The 12,852-nt window shown below is 40.4% G+C and overlaps 1 long non-coding RNA gene across 1 annotated transcript; it reads left to right on the top strand.

The window, feature by feature from the left end:
* The first annotated feature begins 1,859 nt into the window (after window positions 1-1,859).
* Window positions 1,860-12,519, top strand: LOC116573618. The gene is made up of 3 exons (XR_004278892.1): window positions 1,860-2,013; window positions 3,280-3,369; window positions 12,192-12,519. It is a non-coding gene; the product is annotated as an uncharacterized LOC116573618 (long non-coding RNA).
* Window positions 12,520-12,852: the final 333 nt, after the last annotated feature.

Genomic DNA, 12,852 nt, shown 5'->3' with positions numbered 1-12,852 from the left:
AGCTGCCTAGACTTTCCTCTTTGGCGTGCCTCACTCTGAGGAAAAGGCACACATTTGAAGGAGACAGTTGGGGAGAAGGAAAGTGGGTGATTTTTCTGCCCCCTCCTCCTTTCAAAGTTCTTATGATGACTTACAAATTTTATGTGAATGAGAATGAATAAAAAACACATTTTAGTTTTAAATTGTTGACTCATTCTATTTATTTTTTGTTAAATATCTACAGTGGCAGTGCCTCTATTAACTCAGTGAAGGAAGCTTTACGTTTGGAATGTGAGAAGTCTATCATACTCAACTGCTGTCAATATTCCTGAATTGTAAAATTTTACTTGTTTGCCTCCCAAGTTACCTAGCTTTATCAGAATCTTAAAATGCAATCTCTCTATTCTTCTATAACTTAATGATCCAGGAGGAGATTTTGCTTTATGCTTAACATGTAATGACTTCACAATTGTTTCTCTTGTAGGTTCAGTAATCTGTTTGTTTTTATAACTCCCCAAAGATTCGGCGATGAAAACATTGCCTAGAGCTTTCTTAAAATTTCTACAATTTTTCCCTTGATAATATGAGGACAAGGAAACTGTGAATAACAAATTACTTCTCTTAAAGAGAAGGGCCTCTTTGCAAAACGAAGGAAGAAAACAGGGGACTTCAGAATCTCCTAAGCCTGGTTGGGGATAGGGCACCCTCTTTCATGTCTACAAAATAATAATAATAATAATAGTAATAATACATTTGTCCTGGTGTTATGCAAAGAAACTTCAAAGTTTCTGGGAGGGGAAAAATACTGAGGAGAGAAAATATTCATGATTATAGGTTTTTGAGGACTTTGAAAAGGAAGTAAAAAATACATAGACATACATATTATGTATATAGTAGATACATATATAAAATGTACTATTTTCTAACTGCTGATATTCATGTTTTGAAAAAATACATTCTATAGGGCAGGGAAAAAAAAAAGAAACAAACCTGTGTTTCGTAGAAAGACTGCCAGGCTTACTGTACAGAGCTTTTTAACACTTTCATAAGGAAAGGATACACCGTAAGTCAAATGAGCTACTAAAGTCATATCATGAAACTTCCTTTGATTTAAAACTGTATCCTCTATTCTTTGAAATGTCCTTCAACCACAGATATTTTTCTTTTAAAAAAGTCTTTCAGAACGTAAAGAGAATATCAAGAAATACAGGTTATGGGAGAGGAACGAAGCCTGAATCTGCACAGAATCCTTGGCGGGGCTGAGAACATCTTGGGAAGAACAACACTTTAATCTTCAAGGCTGTCATCTTTTCGTGATGAAAGCTTAAAATCTTAAAATCCAAACCAAAAGGTTCCAAAGAAAATTAATTTGTTAAATTAGAAGGGAAAAAACCCCCACAGCTTGTCACTTGAAATAATGAATGCCATAATTCAGTTCTTACATGATATGTCTTAGACTTGAATATGCAAATATACCCATTGGGTTTTGAATTGGGCTTTTATGTTTGCAGAGCTCTCCTCTAAAAAAGGAATGGGAAAAACATAAGACAGCCCTTTTTTCTCCCCTCTGCACAAGCTATGGTGCACAAACCTTAGTACGGAACCACTACATTAAACAAGCCCTTAAGGGCTCCGGCTATACTTATAAAATCTGCCCTAGGACCTCATTCTTCCCCTGTCACTGCACAAACACTCAGGCAGGCTCCCAACTTTCCTGGATGCTCTTTGGCAATAAAAAGATGTCTCTTATCACTTTAAGCTACCAAACACGGTCTTGGTTTAATAATTAAGACATCCAGTCAATATATAAATCTATAAATGCTTATTCTAAATGAAAGCATTAAATGAAATAACATTTTATTCTCGATTTAAAAGGAACACCTCCTTCCTTCCCCCAGCTCAGGCCAGTGGCAAGAGAGAATCCGCAGTTGCAGGAGGGCAGAATTCTGGTCTGATTTCCAGCCCAGGGGTTCTGCCCCTCTCCAGCCCATCCTACTGGGGTCTCCAGGGTTAGAGCACAAAGAGGAAGAAGAGGTAAGAGGAGCAGAAAATTCTTACTTGCCAGATACTCTGGGGGTGATTTAGTATACGAATTTTCTAAGATTTGGTATGTGCTTAAAACTGATTGCTTTGGGGTGTGTATGTGGGGCAGAGGGTTGTCATTCATAGAGACACCCCTGTCCCCCATCACTGGGGATCTTTCCTGTGTCATTCTCTTCACAGGGTGAATGAGTCCCGATTGGTTACTTACTTCTCCTTCAGCTCCATCTGAAGTGACCTCCATCTTCTCTGTAGCTACATGTTCTTTCTTCCAGGGCACCTCTCAGATAACACTTAAGGCGACCCCCACAAGGCTGTGCGGGCAATCTTGACTCCACCATCGAAGCAGCCAGCCAAACTGTCTCTCCCCCTTTAGGTGAGAGTCAGAGTCTGGAGGACTACGCTCCCTGGGCAATAGTTTTCCCACAGCAGGCTCCTGAAGTGGTTTTGTGGAGGGCCCTTTCCAACCAGACATTGAGGGAAAGACAGGCCTCCCCTAGGCTATCTCCCCCGGGGGAGGGGCAGCATTCATTCATAGCAAATCAACACCCCTCTCCAAAAATGCTCTCTTCCTGATTTCCCACTTCTACCCTTATATACTCTTACCAAGGGTGAATTCCTTAAGATTTATAAAACTGAGTTCCCGCCTCCTCTCCCCACCCCCTCCAAGACCTTTTTTAAAGCCTGTATGACAGTCTGGTGTTCACGTCTTCAGTTGACAAAAAATTCTGTTTTAATATACCAGTGTTCACAAGAATGTTCTAATTCAATCCTAAGATTTCAGAGAATGAAGATATATGTCAGGTATTGGATGCTCCAGATTTTAATAAAAGTTACAGATCCTCAGTGTAACCCAAAGGTAATACAAATGTGATTATAAATTCAAGAATGCAAAAGAAAAAAAATATCAGAAAGACAATGCCCACAAGCTACTTACGGTTCTGTTACTGTCCTATTAAGCAAATCAGTATCAAAGAAAGTATGGTGAGAACATGGTCGCTGCAGAAATTATTTACTTTTACCAAACAGTCATTGTTTTCACGCCTGTTCATCTTCTTAACACTATATTTGCTGCCTCCCCAGAGACAGCCTTGTCAATTACATGGTCTTTCTTTCACACTTACGTCAAGGCCAAAAGTAAACTGTTCCAAGCACAATGCAACAGCCTGTTTCTTTTGAAGCAAATAAAATAGGGCCATCATTTTCAATCTTGTCTTTTTTTTCTTTTTTTTTTTTTTCTTTTTGCCTGAAATGTGACAGGATAAGAATTAGGCTAAAGAGAGAAGCATGAAGAAACATTTTCTTCCAAGAGGCTGAATGGCACTATCTTAACAATACACTTCCTGAAGGGTAAGCAGTGAGTTCTTTTGTTTACTAAAATACCTCAATCAATTTTTCTTTTAATGACTTTCATCACCACTACCTACATAGTGCTGAAGGACATTTCGGTCCTGAATCGTATCTTTCCTCATGTTCTTTATTGTTCAGAACAAGCACGCACCGTGGTCATGTGATATTCCTTATTAGCTGTAACTGAAGCTTAACGGATATAATTAATGGATTAGTGCAACCCTCTCTTTAGTTCCTCGGTTCCTTTTATTCTTAAAGAGATGAATTCTAATACTGGCATTATCAGATTCTAAATACAGTAGAGACAGATTAGAAGTACGAAATGCCCCTTATGACTTACCATGTGGCTTATTGTAGTAATAGAATAAATGTCTGTCCAGAGGGATATTGTCAGATTTTTAGCACTTCCCCTTGACTATCCTTGGAAAGTAGAAATCTTGGTTCCAATATCCTCCTAAGCCACGTCCTCGCTATGTGAAATTGACTAGTCACTTATTCTCTCAATAATGTCATCTGTAAAATTACCCCAGCAAGAACTGTCCAGCCTGCATAATTTCTTAAGTCAATTATGCTCCTGCAAACTTTGATGTTTTGATGTTACACTGCATTCCTAGCGTTTACCTAGGGCTTAAAAAAATGTATGGTACAATTATGGGTAATCTTTATCTTATTTATTTATCTACTATTTCCTCAGGCTTCTATAATGAACAGGAATTATAATAAGAAGAAAGTTACTTAAAAGAACAAAAGAAAAAAATGTAAAATTAACAAAAATACATTTGAGGGTCTTATCTACCCCCAACCCTCACCCAATTACATTTTAAAATTCAAAACAGGGACATCTGGCTGGCTCAGGGCATGGAGCACATAACTCTTGATCTTCGGGATCTGGGGTTCAAGCCCCATGTTGGGGGTAGAAATTACTTAAAACACAAATTAATTAATTAAAAAAGTAAAATTCAGAGCAACTTGATGTGTAGAGATTACCAAGATATATCTGAGATCTCTAATCCCAAGAATACAGATGTAGCATTTGTATCAGATGTTAATAACATTTGTAGAAAGTCTATATGTGGAAAAAGTGAATGAGCAAAAAAAAAAAAAAAAAAAAAAGGTAAAACAAATTACAAGCTATCCTGATTCCCAGTGCACCAGACTGATCAGCAAACCTGGGCTCAACCCAGTTTGATTTAACCAACATGTACTGAGTCCAAGGCACAGCCAAGCGAAGAGGAATGGGGAGGTGACGGTAGAATAATGGTAGATGGCAGATAATGAAACTCCCAAACTCATCAGACGGGCAAATGTGCTAAACAGAGGCAGACATGACACCCTGGAAAATACTACCTGATTCTGACTGGAAAGGTCAAAGGCTTGGGATGCTCTGCTAAGGGGTTTATATTCTAGGGTGGTCTGTGCTCTGTGTTCTTGAACAAATTATTTAGCCTCTCTGGGCATCTGTTTTCTCAGATGAAAACTAAAAAGACTGGATTTTTAAATTTCTAATCACATCCGTCCGTACACTTCCAGGAGTCTATGATTTTAGGGTGTGACAATGATGAGGCTCCTTTATCTAGAACTTCTTTTGCCTGCTTGCCCTAGATTCCAGACCACTCACTGATGTTGTCAGGCTCTGTAACCAAATCCAGCTCTGGGGTGCATCTCCTCCTCTCTTTGCATTGCTTCCTGACTAGTAAACTATGGACGCCCCCAAGTTGCAGATAGAAAACGCAGTGTTTGACTGGGGTTTGTGCAGTCAAGCAGATCTGGTTCAGAGCTCCCACTTTTTCATTATTTCTCTTTAAGGCATATTGATTAAATGTGAGGTGGGGTGGGAGGCAAATGTAAAAACTTGTTAAATTAGCTGTTTTTAGCATTAACTGGCTTTGGCCTTCGTTCTAACTTAAAGGCATCCAGAGTGCTCATACCTTCTTTTTAGTCATAGTGATTTTTCAAGTTTCTGTGAATTTTACACATTAACCTTGAAGCCACATGCTTTTCCGACATTCTTTGAATTCCATAAATAGATCTAGGGGGTTGGATTCAGGGCTGGCTTTTATGAGCATTACACTCTCAGCAAATCACAGCCACTTTCCTTTCTTTTTTAAAGAGCATTATTATTGGATCCATTCAAAGGGGAAAAGCATGTAGCCTGCATTTATGACCCACTCAAGACAAATACCAGAACAAGTTATAAATGTACATGAAGCCATCTTCCTGTTATTCAAACACATGTGAAAGTAATGTTTTAATTTATTCATCCATTTAATTAAAAAAATGTTTATTGAGATCCTGCTGGGTGAAAGGCAAAACATCATTAAACAAAATGACCCATCCTTTCCTGGGAATTTATTTTTTTCTTGTGACATTAAAATGATTCAGCCCTTAAAAATTCTCCAGAAACTGCAGGGGCATGAGGCTGTTGGATGAATCCTAAAGCTGAAAGGAAAACAAATGACTAGAATGTGAAAGAGAAAAGGAAGCTTGAGCAGGGTTTCTCAACTTTAGAGCTATTGACATCCGGGGCTGGATAATTTTTTGTTGGGGAGACTGTTCTGCATTTTGTAGGATGTTTAACAGCATCCCTGGCATCCACTTACTATATGCCGGTAACACCCCATCACCCACCCCCACCCCCAGTTGCAACACCCAGAAATGTCTCCAAACATTGCCACAGTTGCATGGAGTCAGATTCACTCCTGGTCAAGAAGCACTGAGCTAGAATGATTCTGATCATGTCCTACTCACCGAAGTTCATTCCTTCTGCTGCTTAGAGACGGTACCAAAACCCATGCACCTCCTTCTGTGTACACTTAAGATTTCACATAGAACAAATTGCATTCCTGCATCTCTAGCTCTGCCATCAAGGGGGAATAATAATGGGTAGGCCCTTAATGAAAGGGACTGAAAAGGTGGCTACTGGCCTGCAGTCAGGATTAGAACTGAGTTTTCTTAAATGGGGGTGAATTTGTACTAATACAGCCACACTGTCTGGTGCTGTGTCTCTCGTGACGGAGGTGGTAGGAGCGGTATGGGGGACTGCGGTGTGGTGCCCTCAGGAACTTGAGGCTACAGGTGTCTTGGGAGTAAAATTCAGAAATTAACAGCTTCATGTATTGAGTGGAAATGTGCAAAGAAACTTCTAGGACTGGTTGTCACGCCTGCAGTGTGGATAGAAATCACCTAGTAGCTTGTTGAAAATACAGATTCCTGGGCCCCACTGGCAGAAACTCTGATGTAACAGATGTAGGGAAGGCCTGGGTATCTGCATTTTTTAAGACACATTCAAATGATCCTGATGCATATGGTCCCAGAACTTGTCTTTGGAAGACAGTGCCTTGAAGATGAAGAACAGCTGTCTATTTTTGACTATGACCTGATTGGAGTCATTGCCATGTGTTAAGAAAGAAAAAGCTCATCAGTGGGGGCAGAAAGGCAAGGTCAACTTGCCTATAATCATGTCAAGAAAGGAGATTCCCTGGGCAAAGTGGACAGTTCCACATAAGGTCTAAAGGAGCGGATGACCCTGCCCAAGCACTTAGCTTGTCCCTCCCTTAAGTCAACTGGTATCCCTGTTGTGGAGAAAAATGGTCTATGTCATTTTGGCCTAATGTCATTAAATATTCAAAATGTGTAAGTAGCTCCTTTTGCCTTCCCTGGGGTATGTCCTATGGCAACTCTCCTTGCTGTGACTTAATAAATGGATATTCTGATTGTATATATATCAGTCTGTGAGCCTGGGTAATGAGTCCTTCCCATAAAATGGTTCTATTCTCAGCATGCTGGCAAATCTCGGTTTCTAAGGCTGAAGTCAGAACTTGAACTGCAGTAAATTAACAAAGGTAAGACCAGTGGTAAAAAAGCCTGGATCTGTAGCACTGGCGTATCTCCATGATGCAAATATTCATCCACCATGGCCAGTTTCAAGCTACTGGCCCAATGTCAGTTTCTGTGGAGTGAGGAGACAGCATGCCATTACGAAGTACTATTGCCATATGTATGCAAGCAATGTAAATAGTCTCAAGGTGTAGGTAGTAAAATAATTATGAAGGGAAGAATGTAGAGTAATTATTCTTTGTTTTTAATTTATTTAATATCATTGTAAGTTAATTTATATAACTTAATTTTAAATAATAGCTAACTTAAACAACCAATTTACAAAAATTCCTGGAGGTTTATCAACTGGCCCTGATGAGCTGGGACAGGTTGACTCCAGCATACCACCAGAAGACCAATCTGTGTGGACTCGTTTGGGTGAACAGGTCACCTTCCCGGGATGACATCTCTCTTTCAAATGTGCATATTCTCTAGAGTTTCTATGTGGATGCAGAACAGCGTCAATCTTATTACCCACTTGAGCTTAAAAAATCAGCAACCCAAGCCCATTAATCTCTTAGATGTGTCTAATCCTTTTAAAGTGTGCAAAAAGCTGTCACACACATAATTTCAACCGATTTTGGTAACTATCTCGTGAACTGAGTACAACGATGTCTCCTTCTTTTTACAAATAAAGAAACTAAATAGGGAACAGCTTCATGTTCACAGTTGCTCACACTTAACCAACTAGTCTACAGAAGAGCAGAGAAGCAAGAAAACTACCATTTATTTGATGTCAGCCTTAGACCAGATGTCAACATCTTGTTTAATCCTCCAAGCAAACCTGTAATGTAGACATTATTGTGCAGATTTTAAATATGAGAAAATTGAACTCAGTGATATGATGTAACATATTCAAGATCATATTTCTGGTAAGTCTAAGTCAGGATCAACTACATAGTACTTCTCAAACTCTACTGTACATCAGAGTCTCACCAGAATCTGCTAAAATACAGATTTTATGGCCCATACTCAAGGATTCTGATTCAGTAAGTTGAGGGTCAAAGATAAGAATTTGTATTTCTAACAAGACCTTGGGTAGGTACCCATGATGCCAGGCTGGTCCACTGTTGGAATAGCTCTAAGCTGTACCATGCAGCCCTATTAAGTGCTTCCTAGGAACCCAGGTGTCCCAACTCCTGGTCCTGTCCTCTGTCCACTGCAATACACTGCAACAGTTTCTTCTAACCTCTAAACTAGCCAAAGGATGACACTGTGTATATATTTATAAATGTTTATTACATATAATAAGTCAATGTTCTCATTTATAACAATTAATGTATATTTTCTTCTAATCAATTGACAAACACATAGTGGTTCTGAGCTTTTATATAGACTGATATTATATGGAAAATTTAATGGTCATGAAAACTGTTGTATGAAAATATTTTAGAAACCTCCCATGGGGCTTTATTATTAAGTCTCTGGACAGTCCTAGAAATAAGAAATTTTAAGTAAAAATTCGTCATCAATAGTCCATGTAGGAAAAAAATCATGCATGTGTTGCAGAACTTCTGGAATCATCCATGGCAAAGTAGGTTCCTCCAACTTGCATTTTCAAATTTCAGTTTTGCTTCAGGGAAAACTGACTTCTTACTCTGCTGATATTTATACTTGGGAGAGCTGCACTAAAGCAATACTTAATGATAACATTAATTATAATATTTATAAGACATCTTTGCATGAGACTCTCCAATAACTGCAGTCATGTAATCTTTTTCTCAGTGTGGGCTCAAGAGAGATGGGATTATCATCTCCATCTTTGAGATGACAAGCCTGCAATTCTACGCAGACCTTAGGCGTCTTGCTGAAGGTCATTCACAGACTTAGCCGGCAAAAGAGAATCAGGACATAGACCTCAGGAATCCCACTCAGGATAGCCCCAGTTATACAACCACTGGTTCATTTAACAGATGAAGATTGTCTGCACAGAGGGTCAGCATAAGTGTGAATGCCGAACAGGGAGATTCAAGCCAATCGGCTTGGTTACTTGGTAACAGCTCCAGTGAAAGAACAGGAGAGGAGTCAAACTCTTGTCTAAAATTAAACTATTGGTTTGAACCACTCATTTCTCTTTATTTTCATTATCACAGAAAAATATGAGTTGGCATTTATTCTTTCTTGCTTACCAAATCTGACCTGGGAGAACCTATTACAGCTTCTGAAAATGGATGTTTTATTAAAATAGCTTTGGTTCAATGTATCATATTTGTACATGAACAGTTGGGAGGCCATTCAAATAACAGGGCCCCATGAATGCTTACTCAATTAAGATTATAATTTAATGATCTCTCTCAGTTTTTGCCCCACCCCCACTATTCTTCCCTTTGCCATCCTCTTAAAATACCAAGTATCCCCGGTGAGCATTCATTTTGTCCCCTGCTCAAGGGTGGTGCATCAACTCACTGTATCTTCCCAGAATGTTCATTTCACGGATGACTGAAAATAGTGACAGTGTTTTACCCCTTCCAAATGATGAGCGCCTTTATGACTTGAGGAACTTGGATTCTTTTTATGGTTCAGATCTCCATCGTTATTAGAAAACATGAATCACATCCAGAGATTTCCAAAGTCTAGGCTTTACATTGGTGGGAAGTGTCCCTATTTATCAGGTGCCCAAGCCCGTCCCTACAGGCCCAGGAAGAGGCTGGACACATGTTCATGGGCACAGCCCTGGGTCTGAATTTGGGAGGAGGCGGAGTTCTCAGGCTGCAGTGAAAATCACTCTCAACTCTGCCCCCTCTTCTCCTCCCCTTGACACTGAATTAGTTCAGGCCACTCTCCCATCTACAACATGCCATGTGCCTCACATACTTGGGGGCCCCCATCAGCCCTCAAATGTGAATTGTTCTCGCTATTGCTTTGCAGTCTTTAAAGAGCATCGAGCTTCTCTCCCTCCAAATCAGCTTTCCTCTGCTGCAACATAGATGTCCTCAGGTTAAAAACCTTCCATGCTTAAAAACCTTCGATGGTTCTCTACTAGTTCCACGAATTTTTCTCGAAGTGTGTTACAATGACCCGGGGGCCTCTTCATGCAACTGCACATTATCAGGATCCACCTGAAATCCAGTGTCTCAGACCTTTTAGGAGCTGGGCCTGAGAAGTGTACGAGGACAAGCTCGACAGGTGTCTCTATTACAGTCTCTGTTAATAGTGTGAGACTTCCTGACCTGTAGGATATTGTCCATATGCCTTTGGAGGACTTTTGTTACCTCTTAAAACTGGGGTCCGCTGTCTTTCCAGTCTTACCTCCTGCCACAAGGAATGACTGATACTCCTTATCGGAAAAAAATCTGTGAAAGTCTTTGAAATGAGGTTAAAAAAAAAATGGGGGGCATCTTGTCTAGCATACCCTTTGGGCTAGTCGTGCCTCTTGTTGGCATTGAGCTATTTTACAACTCTGCCTGTTCCATAAAATTGATAATGATGCATGGAAATGCACCTGAATCATGTCTAGTGGAAAACAGCTGATTCTCGCTCTGTGGATAAACCCGTTTTGCATCTGCTTGAAAGCTCACTTCAGCACTCCTCACTGCCCATTGTGTGGCTCTCTGAATTCTCCTTGGAGCCGGTTGTAACATCTTTCCAGTTTCCTCATTAATTAAAAATCAAATAAAATATTTGACATGTATTCATTTCATATCTGCATGAGGGCTTGACTTCACCTTTCAAAGAATTATCCCTTAACACTAGAAACATGCTATAGTTTCTCCAGTGTCTCTGTGTATGGTTTCCTCTGCCTCCTGCCTGCCGGACCCATCAGTTTTTCCAGTAAAGTCCCTCTCACCCTTCAAGGCTCCGCAAAATTGTCAAGCATCAGCTTCTCTATCCAACTTCAAGCCTAACCCACTCATCCACCCATCCCCAACTGAGCCTGAGTCTCAGTGTCCTTCTACTCCTTGTTCCCACCCTGTCTGAGCATTTCTCACATCAGATTCCAGGTGATACTTCCAGGAACTGCTCAAAGCCCAAGGGCACAAATATGACCACTTCTCTACTCAAGCCCCTCCAGACTTCATTTTCTTAATCTATAAAATAGGGATAATATCAGCACTGACTTCACAGGGCCACTGTCAAGGTTAAACGGGTTGATCCATGAAAACTCTTAGAGTGCCAGCTGGTGTATAGTCAGTTTTGAATAAATGTTAGCTATCACCATTTTTATATTATATTATATATGAATATAATATTATTTAATATATATTTATATTTATAAACTTTATTTATTTATAAATTTATAATTATATATTTATAATATAAATATAACATATATTTATATTATATTATGTTTTTCTAATAAGTAGCTTTAGATCCCCCTTGTCGTAGGTGGCAGAAATTGCTAGCTGTCCACAAAATCTGCTTCCTGGGGCTCTATTTCTCAGCCCCCATTCTATGGGTATGATCAGAAATGGTATATGCACATTTCAAGTCCGGAGCATAAAAATTCCCATCTGTGCTCCTCCAAGCCATCCTCTTTCATGGGCTGCAGTAGAGACTTCAGTGATGGGAATAACCTTGGAAACAAAATGTTAAAAATGGCAGATGTGCTGTCAGCCAGGTTCCTGAATGACTGCCCACAGCAGCACTCGCCCTTCCTCTCTCTGTCATTAACGCCGCAGAAACTACAGTATATTCCTCTGTAAGGTTTCCTTCTCCCAAGGCTTTGCTGAGCACAAAGATGGGTCCATTTTCTTCTAACACCAAATGGAAACAGTGGCTACTTAGACCATTTCCACAAGATGTTACAGTCCCTTTCATGATGCTTTTTTACTATCCGATGCACACATGCAATGGGTTTTTATAGGATGACAACCCTCTTTGTCAGGGCCAACCTTAGCCAAGGAGGTGCTGCACTTGTTCCAAAGTTACAACTGTTCGTGATTAGCTCTGGCAGTCCCTGCACAGAGCCAGGGGCATATGGACTCCAAGTGTGTCTCTCATTTCAGGGTCTGCCACTTTACAGAACCAGAGGTACCGGCTCCCACTTTAGCTGGACGACCTGCCACCCAAAGAGTGAGGCAGATTTTTGAATCTCAGGAAATACAAAGATCTCTTCACGCTTCTCTTGAAGGCTGCTCATTTATGTAATGAAGAGTGGCCATCTACCGGCTTGTCTTTGAACAAAGTGATCTTCATCGTGGGACGATCAAGAAGCTAGAGTTTCTGGTTCAGCCTCCAGTGAGTACTGAGGCTGGATGCTGTCTTGCCCAACACCCTTTTACATGATTACTATTATGTCTCTTTTCTACAGTGAATATCTCAGCAACAGAAGTAATACATAGGATTTGGAGAAGAAAACACAATTACTATGTTTATAGGGGCCCAAGGAGGGTAGCTATTCCTGGACGCCCTTACTGGCTTTTGCTCCATACCCACGCCCTTCTGGTAACTGTGAGGACTAGATGTGACGGTACAGTACAGCACTTCGATCAGCCCTTGGCACACGGTGAACCCTAAGGAGATGTCCCCTTCCGTCATCATCCCGGGTGGAGGGCCATGACCTGTAGTCCTTGTCTCTGGCATTGTCAGAGCAAGAATATGGACCACTGTGCAGGGTACATTCTCCAAAGTCTGTGTGGGAATAAAGGTCTCAGCCTTAAGGGGGTC

Source organism: Mustela erminea, chromosome 14 (assembly GCF_009829155.1).
Source record: "Mustela erminea isolate mMusErm1 chromosome 14, mMusErm1.Pri, whole genome shotgun sequence".
Classification (NCBI taxonomy): domain Eukaryota; kingdom Metazoa; phylum Chordata; class Mammalia; order Carnivora; family Mustelidae; genus Mustela; species Mustela erminea.
Note: the sequence above shows the minus strand (reverse complement) of the source record. Positions and strands in the feature narration are given on the sequence as shown.